Here is a 23323-nt window from a genome sequence, read left to right as displayed (position 1 = left end):
ATTTTTTCGGACAGTAAGTCCAGGTGTTACAGGACAGTACAGTCCATGTGTGTTACAGGACAGTAAGTCCAGGTGTTACAGGACAGTAAGTCATGGTGTTACGGGACAGTAAGTCAAGGAGTTTAAACGACAGTAAGTATGGTGTTACGGACAGTAAGTCCAGGTGTTACAGGACAGTAAGTCATGGTGTTACAGGACAGTAAGTCATGGTGTTACAGGACAGTAAGTCCAGGTGTTACAGGACAGTAAGTCAAGGTGTTACAGGACAGTAAGTCCAGGTGTTACAGGACAGTAAGTCATGGTGTTACAGGACAGTAAGTCCAGGTGTTACAGGACAGTAAGTCCAGGTGTTACAGGACAGTAAGTCAAGGAGTTAAACGACAGTAAGTCATGGTGTTACAGGACAGTAAGTCCAGGTGTTACAGGACAGTAAGTCCAGGTGTTACAGGACAGTAAGTCCAGGTGTTACAGGACAGTAAGTCCAGGTGTTACAGGACAGTAAGTCATGGTGTTACAGGACAGTAAGTCCAGGTGTTACAGGACAGTAAGTCATGGTGTTACGGGACAGTAAGTCAAGGAGTTAAACGACAGTAAGTCATGGTGTTACAGGACAGTAAGTCCAGGTGTTACAGGACAGTAAGTCATGGTGTTACAGGACAGTAAGTCTTGGTGTTACAGGACAGTAAGTCCAGGTGTTACAGGACAGTAAGTCATGGTGTTACAGGACAGTAAGTCCAGGTGTTACAGGACAGTAAGTCCAGGTGTTACAGGACAGTAAGTCCAGGTGTTACAGGACAGTAAGTCATGGTGTTACAGGACAGTAAGTCAAGGAGTTAAACGACAGTAAGTCATGGTGTTACAGGACAGTAAGTCCAGGTGTTACAGGACAGTAAGTCCAGGTGTTACAGGACAGTATGTCAAGGTGTTACAGGACAGTAAGTCCAGGTGTTACAGGACAGTAAGTCCAGGTGTTACAGGACAGTAAGTCATGGTGTTACAGGACAGTAAGTCCAGGTGTTACAGGACAGTAAGTCCAGGTGTTACAGGACAGTAAGTCCAGGTGTTACAGGACAGTAAGTCCAGGTGTTACAGGACAGTAAGTCCAGGTGTTACAGGACAGTAAGTCCAGGTGTTACAGGACAGTAAGTCATGGTGTTACAGGACAGTAAGTCCAGGTGTTACAGGACAGTAAGTCATGGTGTTACAGGCCAGTAAGTCCAGGTGTTACAGGACAGTATGTCAAGGTGTTACAGGACAGTAAGTCCAGGTGTTACAGGACAGTAAGTCATGGTGTTACAGGACAGTAAGTCCAGTGTTACAGGACAGTAAGTCATGGTGTTACAGGCCAGTAAGTCCAGGTGTTACAGGACAGTATGTCAAGGTGTTACAGGACAGTAAGTCCAGGTGTTACAGGACAGTAAGTCATGGTGTTACAGGACAGTAAGTCCAGGTGTTACAGGACAGTAAGTCATGGTGTTACAGGACAGTAAGTCAAGGTGTTACAGGACAGTAAGTCCAGGTGTTACAGGACAGTAAGTCAAGGTGTTACAGGACAGTGTCAGGTGTACAGACAGTAAGTCAAGGTGTTACAGGACAGTAAGTCATGGTGTTACAGGACAGTAAGTCATGGTGTTACAGGACAGTAAGTCATGGTGTTACAGGACAGTAAGTCCAGGTGTTACAGGACAGTAAGTCATGGTGTTACAGGACAGTAAGTCCATGTGTTACAGGACAGTAAGTCAAGGTGTTACAGGACAGTAAGTCAAGGTGTTAGGAGACAGTAAGTCCAGGTGTTACAGGACAGTAGTCAGGTGTTACAGGACAGTAAGTCAAGGTGTTACAGGACAGTAAGTCATGGTGTTACAGGACAGTAAGTCCATGTGTTACAGGACAGTAAGTCAAGGTGTTACAGGACAGTAAGTCAAGGTGTTACAGGACAGTAAGTCAAGGTGTTACAGGACAGTAAGTCAAGGTCTTACAGACCTTTGGTGTTAAGGTGTTAAGGTGTTCAAGGTGTTACAGACCTGATGCTACAGGTTAAGGATATCAGTTCTACAACAAAACCATGGTGTGTATCCAAAATGGTACCCTATTCCCTTCATAGTGCACTACATTTGACCAGAGCCATGGTCCATTTGGAAGTTAATCATGGTCCTATATGCAAAATCATTTACGTCTATACATCTCTACATGTTCTTTTACTTCAACAATGGCAGAATAAGTTCCCTACCAGTCTCCGTCAGTCAGAAGTTCAGAACGATGTACGTCACATAATTACAGGCCAACAGTTTACTTATACAGTCTTCGATAACAGCTGGCCGTGTTTTAGTGGAAATCGATAGAGAGAGAGAGAGAGAGAGAGAGAGAGAGAGAGAGAGAGAGAGAGAGAGACAGAGAGAGAGAGAGGACAGAGAGAGAGAGAGAGAGAGAGAGAGAGAGAGAGAGAGACAGAGACAGAGAAAGAGAGACAGACAGAGAGAGAGAGAGACAGAGACAGAGACAGAGACAGAGAGAGAGAGAGAGAGAGAGAGAGAGAGAGAGAGAGAGAGAGAGAGAGAGAGAGAGAGAGAGAGAGAGAGAGAGAGAGAGAGACAGCGCACTACAATGCTGCCTGCCATAAGTTGAGGGACAGTGTCTGACAGACCAATCAACCTGCACATGTCCTCTACTGTATGTTTATTGTTGAATGTAAGGTTATTTTGACACATGGTTATTGTTGTTACTGTTGTCCCGTTGACAATTTTGATTCTCATTTTTATTTTTATATTGTAAATATCCAAAATAAGCTTTGGCAATATGTACATTGTTACGTCATGCCAATAAAGCAAATTGAATTGAATGAGAGAGAGAGAGACAGAGAGAGATAGATAACAAATACCATTGTTAATACAACCCATATTTATGTTTATTTGTTTTCCCTTTTGTACTTTAACTATTTGCACATTGTTATAACACTGTTTATAGACATAATATGACATTTGTAATGTCTCTATTCATTTAAAAACATTTGTGAGTGTTTATTATCTACTTCACTTGCTATGGCAATGTTAACATATGTTTCCATGCCAATAAAGCCCTTTGAATCGAATTGATATAAGGGGTGAAATAGGAAAGGAAGAGAGGGAGAAAGGGGGTGTTCCATAGTCCTACATGTTTTTGACTCTAGTGTTCATAGTCCTACATGTGTGAATCTAGTGTTCAATAGTCACTACATGTTGACTCTAGTGGTCCATGTTGACTCTAGTGTTCCATAGTCCTACATGTTGACTCTAGTGTTCCATAGTCCTACATGTTGACTTCTAGTGTTTCCATAGTCCTACATGTTGACTCTAGTGTTCCATAGTCCTACATGTTGACTCTAGTGGTCCATAGTCCTACATAGTTGACTCTAGTGTTCCATAGTCTACATGTTCGACTCTAGTGTTCCATAGTCCTACATGTTGACTCTAGTGTTCCATAGTCCTACATGTTGACTCTAGTGTTCCATAGTCCTACATGTTGACCTCTAGTGTTTCCAGTAGTCCTACATGTGACTCTATGTGTGCCATATCCTACTGTTGACTCTAGTGGTCCGTATCCTACATGTTGACTCAGTGTTCCATAGTCCTACATGTTGACTCTAGTGTTCCATAGTCCTACATGTTGACTCTAGTGTTCCATAGTCCTACATGTTGACTCTAGTGTTCCATAGTCCTACATGTTGACTCTAGTAGTTCCATAGTCCTACATGTTGACTCTAGTGTTCCATAGTCCTACATGTTGACTCCTAGTGTTTCCATAGGCCTACATGTTGACTCCAGTGGTCCATAGTCCTACATGTTGACTCTAGTGTTCCGTAGTCCTACATGTTGACTCTAGTGTTCCGTATTCCTACATGTTGACTCTAGTGTTCCGTAGTCCTTCATGTTGACTCTAGTGTTCCGTAGTCCTACATGTTGACTCTAGTGTTCCGTAGTCCTACATGTTGACTCTAGTGTTCCATAGTCCTACATGTTGACTCTAGTGTTCAATAGTCCTACATGTTGACTCTAGTGTTCCATAGTCCTACATGTTGACTCTAGTGTTCCATAGTCCTACATGTTGACTCTAGTGTTCCATAGTCCTACATGTTGACTCTAGTGTTCCATAGTCCTACATGTTGACTCTAGTGGTCCATAGTCCTACATGTTGACTCTAGTTTTCCATTAGTCCTACATGTTGACTCTAGTGTTCCATTAGTCCTACATGTTGACTCTAGGTTCCATAGTCCTACATGTTGACTCTAGTGTTCCATACGTTCCTACATGTTGACTCTAGTGTTCCATAGTCCTACATGTTGACTGTAGTGGTCCATAGTCCTACATGTTGACTCTAGTGGTCCATAGTCCTACATGTTGACTCTAGTGTTCCATAGTCCTACATGTTGACTCTAGTGTTCCATAGTCCTACATGTTGACTCTAGTGTTCCATAGTCCTACATGTTGACTGTAGTGTTCCATAGTCCTACATGTTGACTCTAGTGTTCCATAGACCTACATGTTGACTGTAGTGTTCCATAGTCCTACATGTTGACTCTAGTGTTCCATAGTCCTACATGTTGACTCTAGTGTTCCATAGACCTACATGTTGACTGTAGTGTTCCATAGTCCTACATGTTGACTCTAGTGTTCCATAGTCCTACATGTTGACTCTAGTGGTCCATAGTCCTACATGTTGACTCTAGTGTTCCATAGTCCTACATGTTGACTCTAGTGTCCATAGTCCTACATGTTGACTCTAGTGTCCATAGTCCTACATGTTGACTCTAGTGTTCCATAGTCCTACATGTTGACTCTAGTGTTCCATAGTCCTACATGTTGACTCTAGTGTTCCATAGTCCTACATGTTGACTCTAGTGGTCCATAGTCCTACATGTTGACTCTAGTGTTCCATAGTCCTACATGTTGACTCTAGTGTTCCATAGTCCTACATGTTGACTCTAGTGTTCCATAGTCCTACATGTTGACTCTAGTGTTCCATAGTCCTACATGTTGACTCTAGTGTTCCATAGTCCTACATGTTGACTCTAGTGTTCCATAGTCCTACATGTTGACTCTAGTGTTCCATAGTCCTACATGTTGACTCTAGTGTTCCATAGTCCTACATGTTGACTCTAGTGTTCCATAGTCCTACATGTTGACTCTAGTGTTCCATAGTCCTACATGTTGACTCTAGTGTTCCATAGTCCTACATGTTGACTCTAGTGTTCCATAGTCCTACATGTTGACTCTAGTGTTCCATAGTCCTACATGTTGACTCTAGTGTTCCATAGTCCTACATGTTGACTCTAGTGGTCCATAGTCCTACATGTTGACTCTAGTGTTCCATAGTCCTACATGTTGACTCTAGTGGTCCATAGTCCTACATGTTGACTCTAGTGTTCCATAGTCCTACATGTTGACTCTAGTGGTCCATAGTCCTACATGTTGACTCTAGTGTTCCATAGTCCTACATGTTGACTCTAGTGTTCCATAGGCCTACATGTTGACTCCTAGTGTTCCATAGTCCTACATGTTGACTCTAGTGTTCCATAGTCCTACATGTTGACTCTAGTGTTCCATAGTCCTACATGTTGACTCTAGTGTTCCATAGTCCTACATGTTGACTCTAGTGTTCCATAGTCCTACATGTTGACTCTAGTGGTCCATAGTCCTACATGTTGACTCCAGTGGTCCATAGTCCTACATGTTGACTCTAGTGTCCATAGTCCTACATGTTGACTCTAGTGTTCCATAGTCCTACATGTTGACTCTAGTGTTCCATAGTCCTACATGTTGACTCTAGTGTTCCATAGTCCTACATGTTGACTCTAGTGTTCCATAGTCCTACATGTTGACTCTAGTGTTCCATAGTCCTACATGTTGACTCTAGTGTTCCATAGTCCTACATGTTGACTCTAGTGTTCCATAGTCCTACATGTTGACTCTAGTGTTCCATAGTCCTACATGTTGACTCTAGTGTTCCATAGTCCTACATGTTGACTCTAGTGTTCCATAGTCCTACATGTTGACTCTAGTGTTCCATAGTCCTACATGTTGACTCTAGTGTTCCATAGTCCTACATGTTGACTCTAGTGTTCCATAGTCCTACATGTTGACTCTAGTGTTCCATAGTCCTACATGTTGACTCTAGTGTTCCATAGTCCTACATGTTGACTCCAGTGGTCCATAGTCCTACATGTTGACTCCAGTGGTCCATAGGCCTACATGTTGACTCTAGTGTTCCATAGTCCTACATGTTGACTCTAGTGTTCCATAGTCCTACATGTTGACTCTAGTGTTCCATAGTCCTACATGTTGACTCCAGTGGTCCATAGTCCTACATGTTGACTCCAGTGGTCCATAGGCCTACATGTTGACTCTAGTGTTCCATAGTCCTACATGTTGACTCTAGTGTTCCATAGTCCTACATGTTGACTCTAGTGTTCCATAGGCCTACATGTTGACTCCAGTGGTCCATAGTCCTACATGTTGACTGTAGTGTTCCATAGTCCTACATGTTGACTCCAGTGGTCCATAGTCCTACATGTTTGACTCTAGTGTTCCATAGTCCTACATGTTGACTCTAGTGGTCCATAGTCCTACATGTTGACTGTAGTGTTCCATAGTCCTACATGTTGACTCTAGTGTTCCATAGTCCTACATGTTGACTCTAGTGTTCCATAGTCCTACATGTTGACTGTAGTGTTCCATAGTCCTACATGTTGACTCTAGTGGTCCATAGTCCTACATGTTGACTCTAGTGTTCCATAGGCCTACATGTTGACTCCAGTGGTCCATAGTCCTACATGTTGACTCTAGTGTTCCATAGTCCTACATGTTGACTCTAGTGGTCCATAGTCCTACATGTTGACTCTAGTGGTCCATAGTCCTACATGTTGACTCTAGTGTTCCATAGTCCTACATGTTGACTCTAGTGTTCCATAGTCCTACATGTTGACTCTAGTGGTCCATAGTCCTACATGTTGACTCTAGTGTTCCATAGTCCTACATGTTGACTCTAGTGTTCCATAGTCCTACATGTTGACTCTAGTGTTCCATAGTCCTACATGTTGACTCTAGTGTTCCATAGTCCTACATGTTGACTCTAGTGTTCCATAGTCCTACATGTTGACTCTAGTGTTCCGTAGTCCTACATGTTGACTCTAGTGTTCCGTATTCCTACATGTTGACTCTAGTGTTCCGTAGTCCTTCATGTTGACTCTAGTGTTCCGTAGTCCTACATGTTGACTCTAGTGTTCCGTAGTCCTACATGTTGACTCTAGTGTTCCATAGTCCTACATGTTGACTCTAGTGTTCCATAGTCCTACATGTTGACTCTAGTGTTCCATAGTCCTACATGTTGACTCTAGTGTTCCATAGTCCTACATGTTGACTCTAGTGGTCCATAGTCCTACATGTTGACTCTAGTGTTCCATAGTCCTACATGTTGACTCTAGTGGTCCATAGTCCTACATGTTGACTCTAGTGTTCCATAGTCCTACATGTTGACTCTAGTGGTCCATAGTCCTACATGTTGACTCTAGTGTTCCATAGTCCTACATGTTGACTCTAGTGTTCCATAGGCCTACATGTTGACTCTAGTGTTCCATAGTCCTACATGTTGACTCTAGTGTTCCATAGGCCTACATGTTGACTCCAGTGTTCCATAGTCCTACATGTTGACTCTAGTGTTCCATAGTCCTACATGTTGACTCTAGTGTTCCATAGTCCTACATGTTGACTCTAGTGTTCCATAGTCCTACATGTTGACTCTAGTGTTCCATAGTCCTACATGTTGACTCTAGTGTTCCATAGTCCTACATGTTGACTCTAGTGTTCCATAGGCCTACATGTTGACTCCAGTGGTCCATAGTCCTACATGTTGACTCTAGTGTTCCGTAGTCCTACATGTTGACTCTAGTGTTCCGTATTCCTACATGTTGACTCTAGTGTTCCATAGTCCTACATGTTGACTCTAGTGTTCCATAGTCCTACATGTTGACTCTAGTGTTCCATAGTCCTACATGTTGACTCTAGTGTTCCATAGTCCTACATGTTGACTCTAGTGTTCCATAGTCCTACATGTTGACTCTAGTGTTCCATAGTCCTACATGTTGACTCTAGTGTTCCATAGTCCTACATGTTGACTCTAGTGGTTCCATAGTCCTACATGTTGACTCTAGTGTTCCATAGTCCTACATGTTGACTCTAGTGTTCCATAGTCCTACATGTTGACTCTAGTGTTCCATAGTCCTACATGTTGACTCTAGTGTCCCATAGTCCTACATGTTGACTCTAGTGTTCCATAGTCCTACATGTTGACTCTAGTGTTCCATAGTCCTACATGTTGACTCTAGTGTTCCATAGTCCTACATGTTGACTCTAGTGTTCCATAGTCTACATGTTGACTCTAGTGGTCCATAGTCCTACATGTTGACTCTAGTGTTCCATAGTCCTACATGTTGACTCTAGTGTTCCATAGTCCTACATGTTGACTCTAGTGGTCCATAGTCCTACATGTTGACTCTAGTGTTCCATAGTCCTACATGTTGACTCTAGTGTTCCATAGTCCTACATGTTGACTCTAGTGTTCCATAGTCCTACATGTTGACTCTAGTGTTCCATAGTCCTACATGTTGACTCTAGTGTTCCATAGTCCTACATGTTGACTCTAGTGTTCCATAGGCCTACATGTTGACTCCAGTGGTCCATAGTCCTACATGTTGACTCTAGTGTTCCATAGTCCTACATGTTGACTCTAGTGTTCCATAGTCCTACATGTTGACTCTAGTGTTCCATAGTCCTACATGTTGACTCTAGTGTTCCATAGTCCTACATGTTGACTCTAGTGTTCCATAGTCCTACATGTTGACTCTAGTGTTCCATAGTCCTACATGTTGACTCTAGTGTTTCCATAGTCCTACATGTTGACTCTAGTGTTCCATAGTCCTACATGTTGACTCTAGTGTTCCATAGTCCTACATGTTGACTCTAGTGTTCCATAGTCCTACATGTTGACTCTAGTGTTCCATAGTCCTACATGTTGACTCTAGTGTTCCATAGTCCTACATGTTGACTCTAGTGTTCCATAGTCCTACATGTTGACTCCAGTGGTCCATAGTCCTACATGTTGACTCTAGTGTTCCATAGTCCTACATGTTGACTCTAGTGTTCCATAGTCCTACATGTTGACTCTAGTGTTCCATAGTCCTACATGTTGACTCTAGTGTTCCATAGTCCTACATGTTGACTCTAGTGTTCCATAGGCCTACATGTTGACTCCAGTGGTCCATAGTCCTACATGTTGACTGTAGTGTTCCATAGTCCTACATGTTGACTCCAGTGGTCCATAGTCCTACATGTTGACTCTAGTGTTCCATAGTCCTACATGTTGACTCTAGTGGTCCATAGTCCTACATGTTGACTGTAGTGTTCCATAGTCCTACATGTTGACTCTAGTGTTCCATAGTCCTACATGTTGACTCTAGTGTTCCATAGTCCTACATGTTGACTGTAGTGTTCCATAGTCCTACATGTTGACTCTAGTGGTCCATAGTCCTACATGTTGACTCTAGTGTTCCATAGGCCTACATGTTGACTCCAGTGGTCCATAGTCCTACATGTTGACTCTAGTGTTCCATAGTCCTACATGTTGACTCTAGTGGTCCATAGTCCTACATGTTGACTCTAGTGGTCCATAGTCCTACATGTTGACTCTAGTGTTCCATAGTCCTACATGTTGACTCTAGTGGTCCATAGTCCTACATGTTGACTCTAGTGTTCCATAGGCCTACATGTTGACTCCAGTGGTCCATAGTCCTACATGTTGACTCTAGTGTTCCATACGTCTACATGTTGACTCTAGTGTTCCACAGTCCTACATGTTGACTCTAGTGGTCCATAGTCCTACATGTTGACTGTAGTGTTCCATAGTCCTACATGTTGACTCTAGTTTTCATTAGTCCTACATGTTGACTGTAGTGTTCCATAGTCCTACATGTTGACTCTAGTGTTCCATACGTCTACATGTTGACTCTAGTGTTCCATAGTCCTACATGTTGACTGTAGTGGTCCATAGTCCTACATGTTGACTGTAGTGGTCCATAGTCCTACATGTTGACTCTAGTGTTCCATAGTCCTACATGTTGACTCTAGTGTTCCATAGTCCTACATGTTGACTCTAGTGTTCCATAGTCCTACATGTTGACTCTAGTGTTCCATAGTCCTACATGTTGACTCTAGTGTTCCATAGACCTACATGTTGACTGTAGTGTTCCATAGTCCTACATGTTGACTCTAGTGTTCCATAGTCCTACATGTTGACTCTAGTGTTCCATAGACCTACATGTTGACTGTAGTGTTCCATAGTCCTACATGTTGACTCTAGTGTTCCATAGTCCTACATGTTGACTCTAGTGGTCCATAGTCCTACATGTTGACTCTAGTGTTCCATAGTCCTACATGTTGACTCTAGTGTTCCATAGTCCTACATGTTGACTCTAGTGGTCCATAGTCCTACATGTTGACTCTAGTGTTCCATAGTCCTACATGTTGACTCTAGTGTTCCATAGTCCTACATGTTGACTCTAGTGTTCCATAGTCCTACATGTTGACTCTAGTGTTCCATAGTCCTACATGTTGACTCTAGTGTTCCATAGTCCTACATGTTGACTCTAGTGTTCCATAGTCCTACATGTTGACTCTAGTGTTCCATAGTCCTACATGTTGACTCTAGTGTTCCATAGTCCTACATGTTGACTCTAGTGTTCCATAGTCCTACATGTTGACTCTAGTGTTCCATAGTCCTACATGTTGACTCTAGTGTTCCATAGTCCTACATGTTGACTCTAGTGTTCCATAGTCCTACATGTTGACTCTAGTGTTCCATAGTCCTACATGTTGACTCTAGTGTTCCATAGTCCTACATGTTGACTCTAGTGTTCCATAGTCCTACATGTTGACTCTAGTGTTCCATAGTCCTACATGTTGACTCCAGTGGTCCATAGTCCTACATGTTGACTCCAGTGGTCCATAGGCCTACATGTTGACTCTAGTGTTCCATAGTCCTACATGTTGACTCTAGTGTTCCATAGTCCTACATGTTGACTCTAGTGTTCCATAGTCCTACATGTTGACTCCAGTGGTCCATAGTCCTACATGTTGACTCCAGTGGTCCATAGGCCTACATGTTGACTCTAGTGTTCCATAGTCCTACATGTTGACTCTAGTGTTCCATAGTCCTACATGTTGACTCTAGTGTTCCATAGGCCTACATGTTGACTCCAGTGGTCCATAGTCCTACATGTTGACTGTAGTGTTCCATAGTCCTACATGTTGACTCCAGTGGTCCATAGTCCTACATGTTGACTCTAGTGTTCCATAGTCCTACATGTTGACTCTAGTGGTCCATAGTCCTACATGTTGACTCTAGTGTTCCATAGTCCTACATGTTGACTCTAGTGTTCCATAGTCCTACATGTTGACTCTAGTGTTCCATAGTCCTACATGTTGACTCTAGTGTTCCATAGTCCTACATGTTGACTCTAGTGGTCCATAGTCCTACATGTTGACTCTAGTGTTCCATAGGCCTACATGTTGACTCCAGTGGTCCATAGTCCTACATGTTGACTCTAGTGTTCCATAGTCCTACATGTTGACTCTAGTGTTCCATAGTCCTACATGTTGACTCTAGTGTTCCATAGTCCTACATGTTGACTCTAGTGTTCCGTAGTCCTACATGTTGACTCTAGTGTTCCGTATTCCTACATGTTGACTCTAGTGTTCCGTAGTCCTTCATGTTGACTCTAGTGTTCCGTAGTCCTACATGTTGACTCTAGTGTTCCATAGTCCTACATGTTGACTCTAGTGTTCCATAGTCCTACATGTTGACTCTAGTGTTCCATAGTCCTACATGTTGACTCTAGTGTTCCATAGTCCTACATGTTGACTCTAGTGTTCCATAGTCCTACATGTTGACTCTAGTGGTCCATAGTCCTACATGTTGACTCTAGTGTTCCATAGTCCTACATGTTGACTCTAGTGTTCCATAGTCCTACATGTTGACTCTAGTGTTCCATAGTCCTACATGTTGACTCTAGTGTTCCATAGTCCTACATGTTGACTCTAGTGTTCCATAGTCCTACATGTTGTCTCTGGTGTTCCATAGTCCTACATGTTGACTCTAGTGTTCCATAGTCCTACATGTTGACTCTAGTGTTCCATAGTCCTACATGTTGACTCTGGTGTTCCATAGACCTACATGTTGACTCTAGTGTTCCACAGTCCTACATGTTGACTCTAGTGGTCCATAGTCCTACATGTTGACTCTAGTGTTCCATAGTCCTACATGTTGACTCTAGTGTTCCATAGTCCTACATGTTGACTCTAGTGTTCCATAGTCCTACATGTTGACTCTAGTGTTCGATAGTCCTACATGTTGACTCTAGTGTTCCATAGTCCTACATGTTGACTCTAGTGTTCCATAGTCCTACATGTTGACTCTAGTGTTCCATAGTCCTACATGTTGACTCTAGTGTTCCATAGTCCTACATGTTGACTCTAGTGTTCCATAGTCCTACATGTTGACTCTAGTGTTCCATAGTCCTACATGTTGACTCTAGTGTTCCATAGTCCTACATGTTGACTCTAGTGTTCCATAGTCCTACATGTTGACTGTAGTGGTCCATAGTCCTACATGTTGACTGTAGTGGTCCATAGTCCTACATGTTGACTGTAGTGGTCCATAGTCCTACATGTTGACTGTAGTGGTCCATAGTCCTACATGTTGACTCTAGTGTTCCATAGTCCTACATGTTGACTCTAGTGTTCCATAGTCCTACATGTTGACTCTAGTGTTCCATAGTCCTACATGTTGACTCTAGTGTTCCATAGTCCTACATGTTGACTCTAGTGTTCCATAGTCCTACATGTTGACTCTAGTGTTCCAGAGTCCTACATGTTGACTCTAGTGGTCCATAGTCCTACATGTTGACTCTAGTGTTCCATAGTCCTACATGTTGACTCTAGTGTTCCATAGTCCTACATGTTGACTCTAGTGTTCCATGGTCCTACATGTTGACTCTAGTGTTCCATAGTCCTACATGTTGACTCTAGTGGTCCATAGTCCTACATGTTGACTCTAGTGTTCCATAGTCCTACATGTTGACTCTAGTGTTCCATAGTCCTACATGTTGACTCTAGTGTTCCATAGTCCTACATGTTGACTCTAGTGGTCCATAGTCCTACATGTTGACTGTAGTGTTCCATAGTCCTACATGTTGACTCTAGTTTTCCTTAGTCCTACATGTTGACTGTAGTGTTCCATAGTCCTACATGTTGACTCTAGTGTTCCATACGTCTACATGTTGACTCTAGTGTTCCATAGTCCTACATGTTGACTGTAGTGGTCCATAGTCCTACATGTTGACTGTAGTGGTCCATAGTCCTACATGTTGACTCTAGTGTTCCATAGTCCTACATGTTGACTCTAGTGTTCCATAGTCCTACATGTTGACTCTAGTGTTCCATAGTCCTACATGTTGACTGTAGTGTTCCATAGTCCTACATGTTGACTCTAGTGTTCCATAGACCTACATGTTGACTGTAGTGTTCCATAGTCCTACATGTTGACTCTAGTGTTCCATAGTCCTACATGTTGACTCTAGTGTTCCATAGACCTACATGTTGACTGTAGTGTTCCATAGTCCTACATGTTGACTCTAGTGTTCCATAGTCCTACATGTTGACTCTAGTGGTCCATAGTCCTACATGTTGACTCTAGTGTTCCATAGTCCTACATGTTGACTCTAGTGTTCCATAGTCCTACATGTTGACTCTAGTGTTCCATAGTCCTACATGTTGACTCTAGTGTTCCATAGTCCTACATGTTGACTCTAGTGTTCCATAGTCCTACATGTTGACTGTAGTGGTCCATAGTCCTACATGTTGACTCTAGTGTTCCATAGTCCTACATGTTGACTGTAGTGTTCCATAGTCCTACATGTTGACTCTAGTGTTCCATAGTCCTACATGTTGACTGTAGTGTTCCATAGTCCTACATGTTGACTGTAGTGTTCCATATGCCTACATGTTGACTCTAGTGTTCCATAGTCCTACATGTTGACTGTAGTGTTCCATATGCCTACATGTTGACTCTAGTGTTCCATAGTCCTACATGTTGACTCTAGTGGTCCATAGTCCTACATGTTGACTGTAGTGTTCCATATGCATGTGCATTTGTGGGGCACAACAAAAAAGAAACCAAGTCAAGCATCATGCAGTTCTTCTCCCTACATTCCCTTTCCCCTCCATGTCTCAGTCACTCTGTAATGAACACGAGGGAGACAGAGAGCTGTTTTCAAGCGCAGGGCGCAGCAGGTGTTTAATGTAAAGGACCACAGTAGGAGGCAGGTGGGTCCAGGCTGGGTCCAGGGGCAGGTAGAGTTCATACACAGGGGGTTCCAGCAAGGCAACAGTACAGACAGGGAAAAGGCTAGTAACGTTGTCCGGGAGATCAGGCAATAGGTGAATGACAGGAAATCCGATAGGATAAAGTACAGGCAGGGAAAAGGCAAAAGGCGTCGTTAGTGAGGCAGGACAAAACTATCCTACACATGAGGATTAAATTACGGGACAAACAGAGTTCCGAAGAGAAGTGTGTCACAAACAAACAATACCTCACAGTGATGGGGTGCACAGAACTGAACTAAATAGTGTGTGATAATGACATGCAGGTGTGTGATAATGACATGCAGGTGTGTGATAATGACATGCAGGTATGTGAACAGGTGATCAGAAAATCGGGTGATTGGGATCTGGAGAGTGAGCTGAGTTCAGGGGATCTGTGTGTGTGAGAGTTGGAGAGTGAGCTGCGTTCAGGGGATCTACGTGTTTGAGAGTGTGAGTTGGAAGCAGACGTTAACACACTCAGTTGTGTTCTGACCGCTCCCCTTACACACTTATCCTGCGTGTGCACACACCCAGGAGGCCTACAGAAATACATGCCCATGAAAACATATCTAACTGAAGGGATACACAGGCTACATTCGTTGCCAAATGACGACAATTTTATCACAAATTCAAAATGGACTGGTTGATTGAAATAGGGAGATATTGGTTCCAATAAAGAACTGCAGTTTTGGAATGATTGAATCCTGTCTATTTTCCTGATTAGGTGACTTGGCGAACTGTTAGTGCCATTTAGAATCGGTTAGCCTAGGGGCCACATTGAAACTATGCAAAAACATTTGTTTGATAAAGACAAAGATGGTATTTTCCTCAGAATCGTTAAGCCTATGCTTCCTCACCAGACATGGGGTTGTGGCCGTAATTCCTCCCCATGCAGTGTTCAATGTGAAATTGTCCATTTAGAAAACTCCAAAGAACGGACAGAATAAACTGAAACCGAATGTCTGTACATCGAAAAAGAGGACCGATTTTTGGTTTGCAACCTTGAACAAAAAGTGTCTATTAACCCGGCAAATTGAGCTTCGCTTCACTTCGCACTGACAACTTTTTTTGGTTTGGGAAAAAATTAAGTTCTATATTATTCTGTTACATTACATTATGTTATTTACTATAAAATAGGTTTGTTGACTGTGATAAGGCTCTGGACATAACAAAACCAGGCGATGCCATTGCACAGCTATAGGCTTCTACAAGAAAGATCCACTGCTGAGGTTACTGCCTTTTAAACATTGTGTTCCACAATGTAATATAAGAAGCTGATATTACAGTTTATTTAAATCAATCTTAAATGGCACTTGTTTTTTTATTGACTGAATATATCTATAGCAATTAGGATTTATTATCTGTAATGTTTATGATAAATTAGGCATTGTTGCGCACTGTTGGCATATAGGCCTAGATAAATCCGCACATATCTATTTTTTGGCATTGTGATCTAAAAGTCGATTTTAACTATTTAATTATTTGTTTCCACTTTCAGACAAAGTCAGGCTCCCGTGTCCTACATACTAATCCTGCTGCGGACATCTTTCAGACAAAGTCAGGCTCCCGTGTCCTACATACTAATCCTGCTGCGGACATCTTTCAGACAAAGTCAGGCTCCCGTGTCCTACATTCTAATCCTGCTGCGGACATCTTTCAGACAAAGTCAGGCTCCCGTGTCCTACATACTAATCCTGCTGCGGACATCTTTCAGACAAAGTCAGGCTCCCGTGTCCTACATTCTAATCCTGCTGCGGACATCTTTCAGACAACGTCAGGCTCCCGTGTCCTACATACTAATCCTGCTGCGGACATCTTTCAGACAAAGTCAGGCTCCCGTGTCCTACATACTAATCCTGCTGCGGACATCTTTCAGACAAAGTCAGGCTCCCGTGTCCTAATACTAATCCTGCTGCAGACATCTTTCAGACAAAGTCAGGCTCCCGTGTCCTACATACTAATCCTGCTGCAGACATCTTTCAGACAAAGTCAGGCTCCCGTGTCCTACATACTAATCCTGCTGCGGACATCTTTCAGACAAAGTCAGGCTCCCGTGTCCTACATTCTAATCCTGCTGCGGACATCTTTCAGACAAAGTCAGGCTCCCGTGTCCTACATACTAATCCTGCTGCGGACATCTTTCAGACAACGTCAGGCTCCCGTGTCCTACATACTAATCCTGCTGCAGACATCTTTCAGACAAAGTCAGGCTCCCGTGTCCTACATACTAATCCTGCTGCGGACATCTTTCAGACAAAGTCAGGCTCCCGTGTCCTACATACTAATCCTGCTGCAGACATCTTTCAGACAAAGTCAGGCTCCCGTGTCCTACATACTAATCCTGCTGCGGACATCTTTCAGACAAAGTCAGGCTCCCGTGTCCTACATACTAATCCTGCTGCGGACATCTTTCAGACAACGTCAGGCTCCCGTGTCCTACATACTAATCCTGCTGCAGACATCTTTCAGGCAAAGTCAGGCTCCCGTGTCCTACATACAAATCCTGCTGTAGACATCTTGTTATCCTGCAGCATAATGATAATATGGGATGGAAACCATCAGGACAGCCAAAGGTATTTATGAAAGCACAATCCCTTCTTGAGAAAACAAAATCATCAATGCACTTAGTCAAGTGCTCCTCAAACTTTCCACACCCTTTCAGTCAGTTGTTTGGCCTGGGGGAGAGGTTTGGCCTGGGGGAGAGGTCTGGCCTGGGGGAGAGGTCTGGCCTGGGGGAGAGGTCTGGCCTGGGGGAGAGGTTTGGCCTGGGGGAGAGGTTTGGCCTGGGAGAGAGGGGCTGTTAGTAGACTCTTCTAGACTATTCATTCTATTGTTGGCCGTGCTGAAGGTGCTCATACACAACAGTACACAAGTAGACTATCTACTAGTCAAGCTTTCCTTAAACATTTGCTAACAGCCCATCGCAATGCCCCATTATTGACTCGGTGTATAACAAAACACATACCAGTCTACTGTACCCTTTGTTTACAGATTAACATGGTTTATTGTATGGTAACACATCCTCATGATCAGTCTCCATGTTTTACACATCCTGATGATCAGTCTTCATGTTTTACACATCCTCTTCACCAATATTCATGTTTTACACATCCTCATCATCAGTCTTCATGCTTTACACATCTTCATGATCAGTCTTCATATTTTACACATCCTGATGATCAGTCTTCATGTTTTACACATCCTGATGATCAGTCTTTATGTTTAACACATCCTGATGATCAGTCTTCATGTTTTACACATCCTCTTCATCAGTATTCATGTTCAGTATTCAGTATTCATGATATATAACTTCCGGCGCCGACAGAGATGGCTGCCTCACTTCGCGTTCCTAGGAAACTATGCAGTATTTAGTTTTTTTTATGTGTTATTTCTTACATTGGTACCCCAGGTAATCTTAGGTTTCATTACATACAGTCGGGAGGAACTATTGGATATAAGAGCAACGTCAACTCACCATCGTTACAACCAGGAATACGACTTTCCTGAAGCGGATCCTCTGTTTGGTCCACCACCCAGGACAATGGACCGGATCCCAGCCGGTGACCCAAAACAGCGACGCCGTAGAAGAAGGGTCTTCTGGTCAGGCTCCGTAGACGGGCACATCGCGCACCGCTCCCGAGCATACTACTCGCCAATGTCCAGTCTCTTGACAACAAGGTAGACGAAATCCGAGCACGGATAGCATTCCAGAGAGACATGTTTGAAACATGCTGTTTCACGGAAACAGAGAGACATCCGAGACTGTAACGTTCTTTGTTTCACGGAAACATAGCTCACTCAAGACACGCTATCTGAGTTGGTACAGCCACCTGGTTTCTTCACGCATCGCGCCGACAGAAACAAGCATCTCTCTGGTAAGAAGAAGGGCTGGAGTGTATGCCTTGCGATTAACGAGACGTGGTGTGAGCATAACAACATACAGGAACTCAAGTCCTTTTGTTCACCTGACTTGGAATTCCTCACAAATAAATGCCGACCGCATTATCTACCAAGAGAATTCTCTTCGATCATAATCACAGTCGTGTATATTCCCCCCCAAGCAGACACATCGACGGCCCTGAAAGAACTTCATTGGACTCTATGTAAACTGGAAACCACATATCCTGAGGCTGCATTCATTGTAGCCAGGGATTTTAACAAGGCTAATCTGAAAACAAGGCTCCCCAAATTCTATCAGCATATCGATTGTGCTACCAGGGCTGGCAAAACCCTAGACCACTGTTATTCTAACTTCCGCAACGCATATAAGGCCCTCCCCCGCCCTCCCTTCGGAAAAGCTGACCACGACACCATTTTGTTGCTCCCAGCCTTTAGACAGAAACTAAAACAGGAAGCTCCCGCGCTCAGGTCTCTTCAACGCTGGTCCGACCAATCGGATTCCACGCTTCGAGGTTGCTTCGATCACGTGGACTGGGATATGTTCCACATTGCGGCGAACAACAACATTGATAAATACGCTGATTCGGTGTGCGAGTTTATTAACATGTGCATCGGTGATGTTGTACCCACACCGTCTATTAAAACATTCCCCAACCAGAAACCGTGGATTGATGGCGCAAAACTGAATGTGCGAACCACTGCTTTTAATCAGGGCAAGGTGACCGGAAACACGACAGAATACAAACAGTGTAGCTATTCCCTCTGCAAGGCAATCAAACAAGCTAAGTGCCAGTACAGAGACAAAGTGGAGTCGCAATTCAACGACTCAGACACGAGAGGTATGTGGCAGGGTCTACAGTCAATCACGGACTAAAAAGAAAAACCAGCCCCGTTGCGGATCACGATGCCTTGCTCCCAGACAGACTAAACAACTGTTTTGCTCGCTTTAAGGACAATACAGTGCCACTGACATGGCCTGCTACCAAAACCTGCGGGCTCTCCTTCACTGTAGCCAACGTGAGTAAAACATTTAAACGTGTTAACCCTCGCAAGGCTGCAGGCCCAGACGGCATCCCCGGCCGCGTCCTCAGAGCATGCGCAGACCAGCTGGCTGGTGTGTTTACAGACATATTCAATCAACCCTTATCCCAGTCTGCTGTCCCCACATGCTTCAAGAGGGCCACCATTGTTCCTGTTCCCAAGAAAGCTAAGGTAACTGAGCTAAATGACTACCGCCCTGTAGCACTCACTTCCGTCATCATGAAGTGCTTTGAGAGACTAGTCAAGGACCATATCACCTCCACCCTACCTGACACCCTAGACCCACTCCAATTTGCTTACCGCCCCAATAGGTCCACAGACGACGCAATCGCCATCACACATCACACTGCCCCTAACCCATCTGGACAAGAGGAATACCTATGTAAGAATGCTGATCATCGATTACAGCTCAGCATTTAACACCATAGTACCCTCCAAACTCATCATTAAGCTTGAGACCATGGGTCTCGACCCCGCCCTGTGCAACTGGGTCCTGGACTTCCTGACGGGCCGCCCCCAGGTGGTGAGGGTAGGTAACAACATCTCCACCCCGCTGATCCTCAACACTGGGGCCCCACAAGGGTGCGTTCTCAGCCCTCTCCTGTACTCCCTGTTCACCCACGACTGCGTGGCCATGCACGCCTCCAACTCAATCATCAAGTTTGCAGACGACACTACAGTGGTAGGCTTGATTACCAACAACAACGAGACGGCCTACATGGAGGAGGTGAGGGCCCTCGGAGTATGGTGTCAGGAAAATAACCTCACACTCAACAAAACAAAGGAGATGATCGTGGACTTCAGGAAAGAGCAGAGGGAGCAGCCCCCTATCTACATTGACGGGACAGTAGTGGCTCGGGTGGAGAGTTTTAAGTTCCTTGGCGTACACATCACGGACAAACTAAAATGGTCCACCCACACAGACAGCATGGTGAAGAAGGCGCAGCAGCGCAGCAGCGTTTTTGGCTTGTCACCAAAAACACTCACAAACTTTTACAGATACAGCATCCTGTCGGGCTGTATCACCGCCTGGTACGGGAACTGCTCCGCCAATAACCGGAAGGCTCTCCTGGGGGTAAAACGCATCACCGGGGGCAAACTACCTGCCCTCCAGGACACCTACAACACCCGATGTCACAGGAAGGCCAAAACGATCATCAAGGACAACAACCACCCGAGCCACTGCCTGTTCACCCCGCTATCATCCAGAAGGCGAGGTCAGTACAGGTGCATCAAAGCGGGGACCGAGAGACTGAAAAACAGCTTCTATCTCAAAGCCATCAGACTGTTAAAACCTCTCTGGGATAGGTGGGACTTTAGCATCCCACCTGGCCAAAATCCAGTGAAAATGCAGAGCGCCAAATTCAAATAAAATACTATAAAAATTTAACTTTCATGAAATCACACATGCAATACACCAAATTAAAGCTACACTTGTTGTGAATCCAGCTTTCAAAAAGGCTTTACGACGAACGCAAACAATGCTATTATCTGAGGATATCACCCCAGCAAACAAACACAGACAATCATATTTCAACCCTCCAGGCGTGACACAAAACGCAGAAATAAAGATATAATTCATGCCTTACCTTTGACGAGCTTCTTCTGGTGGCACTCCAATATGTCCCATAAACATCACAAATGGTCCTTTTGTTCGATTAATTCCGTCGATATATATCCAAAATGTCCATTTATTTGTCGTGTTTGATCGAGGAAAACACCGGTTCCAACTCGCACAACATGACTACAAAATTTCTCATAAGTTACCTGTAAGCTTTGTCCAAACATTTCAAAGTACTTTCCTAATACAACTTTAGGTATTTTTTAACGTAAATAATCGATAAAAATTTAAGACGGGACATACTGTGTTCAATACCGGAGGAAAACAAAGTGGAGAGTGCTTTTCAGGTCACGCGCCTCTATCAAAGAGTACACTTCCCTCTACTCTCGTTCTGAACAGTGCTTCTTCATTTCTCAAAGAAAAAACCTCAACCAATTTCTAAAGACTGTTGACATCCAGTGGAAGCGATAGGAACTGCAAGAAAGTCGCTTAGAAATCTGGATTGCCAATGAAAGCCCATTGAAAAGAGAGTGACCTCAAATAATAAAAAATCTAAATGGTTTGTCCTCGGGGTTTTGCCTGCCAAAAAAGTTCTGTTATACTCACAGACATGATTCAAACAGTTTTAGAAACTTCAGAGTGTTTTCTATCCAAATCTACTAATAATATGCATATTTTAGCTTCTGGGCCTGAGTAGCAGGCAGTTTACTTTGGACACGCTTTTCATCCTTGTCAAATACCGCCCCCTATCCCAAAGAAGTTTAATAATGGAAAAATGTATGTAATCAATTTATCACTAGCCACTTCATATGATATAATGTTTACTTACCCTACATTACTCATCTCATATGTATATACTGTACTCGATACCATCTACTGCATCTTGCCTATGCCGTTCGGCCATCACTCATTTATATATTTTTATGTACATATTCTTATTCATTCCTTTACACTTGTGTGTATAAGGTAGTTGTGAAATTGTTAGGTTATATTACTTGTTAGATATTACTGCACGGTCAGAACTAGAAGCACAAGCATTTCGCTACACTCGCATGAACACCTGCTAACCAAGTGTATGTGACCAATACATTTTATTTGTTTTACACATCCTCATGACCAATCTACATGTCTTTCCAGGAGACATCATGGAGTACAAACACATCTTCTGCAAGAGGTCGAAGCAGTGTGTGGTGAAGAAGGTGTACTAGAGGGTTGTCCACCTGGAGCGCAGAAAGGCCACACAAGCAACCAGAGACACAGCTCCCAAACCCAACATCACCACAGCACCAAAGCCTGCTACACCAACTGCCATTGCCCAACACAAGACGAGGTTCACCAACGGAAGAACATTCAGGACCCTGCCTGAAAACCATTCATCCAACACAAGACGAGGTTCACCAACGGAAGAACATTCAGGACCCTGCCTGAAAACCATTCATCCAACACAACATCCATATTCGGTTAGACCGATGTTTTAGATTCAAATAGAATGCCTAGTGTGCTCATGCATTGTGGTGTAGACATCTTGTACATACAGTGCCTTCGGAAAGTATTCAGAGCCTTGACTTTTTCCACATTTTGTTACGCTACAGCCTTATTTTATTTTTTCTCAGCAATCTACATACAATATCCCATAATGACAAAGTGAAAACAAGTTTTTAGACATTTTTGCAAATGTATTAAAAATGAAAAAACAGAAATAGCTTATTTACATAAGTATTCAGACCCTTCACTATGAGACTTGAAATTGAGCTCAGGTGTATCCTGTTTCCATTGATCATCCTTGAGATGTCCACCTGTGGTAAATTCAATTGATTGGACATGCTTTAGAAAGGCACACACCTGTCTATATAAGGTTCCACAGTTCTCAGAGAAAAAAACCAAGCCATGAGGTTGAAGGAATTGCCCCTAGAGCTCCGAGACAGAATTGTGTCGAGGCACAGATCTGGGGAAGGGTACCAAAAAATGTCTGCAGCATTGAAGGTCCCCATGAACACAGTGGCCTCCATCATTCTTAAATGGAAGAAGTTTGGAACCATCAATATTCTTCTTAGAGCTTGCCGCTCGGCCAAAATGTTATACATTATACAGTAGACTATGTTACACAGTAGGCTATTTTATACATTATACAGTAGGCTGTCATTTTTAACCTTTATTTAACTAGGCAAGTCAGTTAAGAACAAATTCTTATTTACAATGACAGCTTACCCCGGCCAAACCCGGACGACGCTGGGCCAATTGTGCGCAGGCCTATACAGTCAGCTATGTTATACATTATACAGTAGACTATGTTATACAGTGTTATACATTATACAGTAGGCTATGTTATACATTATGACCTCTGGCAGTCTTTATGGGGGTACCACAGGGTTCA

This window comes from Salvelinus namaycush, unplaced genomic scaffold, assembly GCF_016432855.1.
Source record: "Salvelinus namaycush isolate Seneca unplaced genomic scaffold, SaNama_1.0 Scaffold92, whole genome shotgun sequence".
Lineage (NCBI taxonomy): Eukaryota > Metazoa > Chordata > Actinopteri > Salmoniformes > Salmonidae > Salvelinus > Salvelinus namaycush.
The sequence above is the reverse complement of the archived record's forward strand: the minus strand, read 5'-3'. Positions refer to the sequence as shown.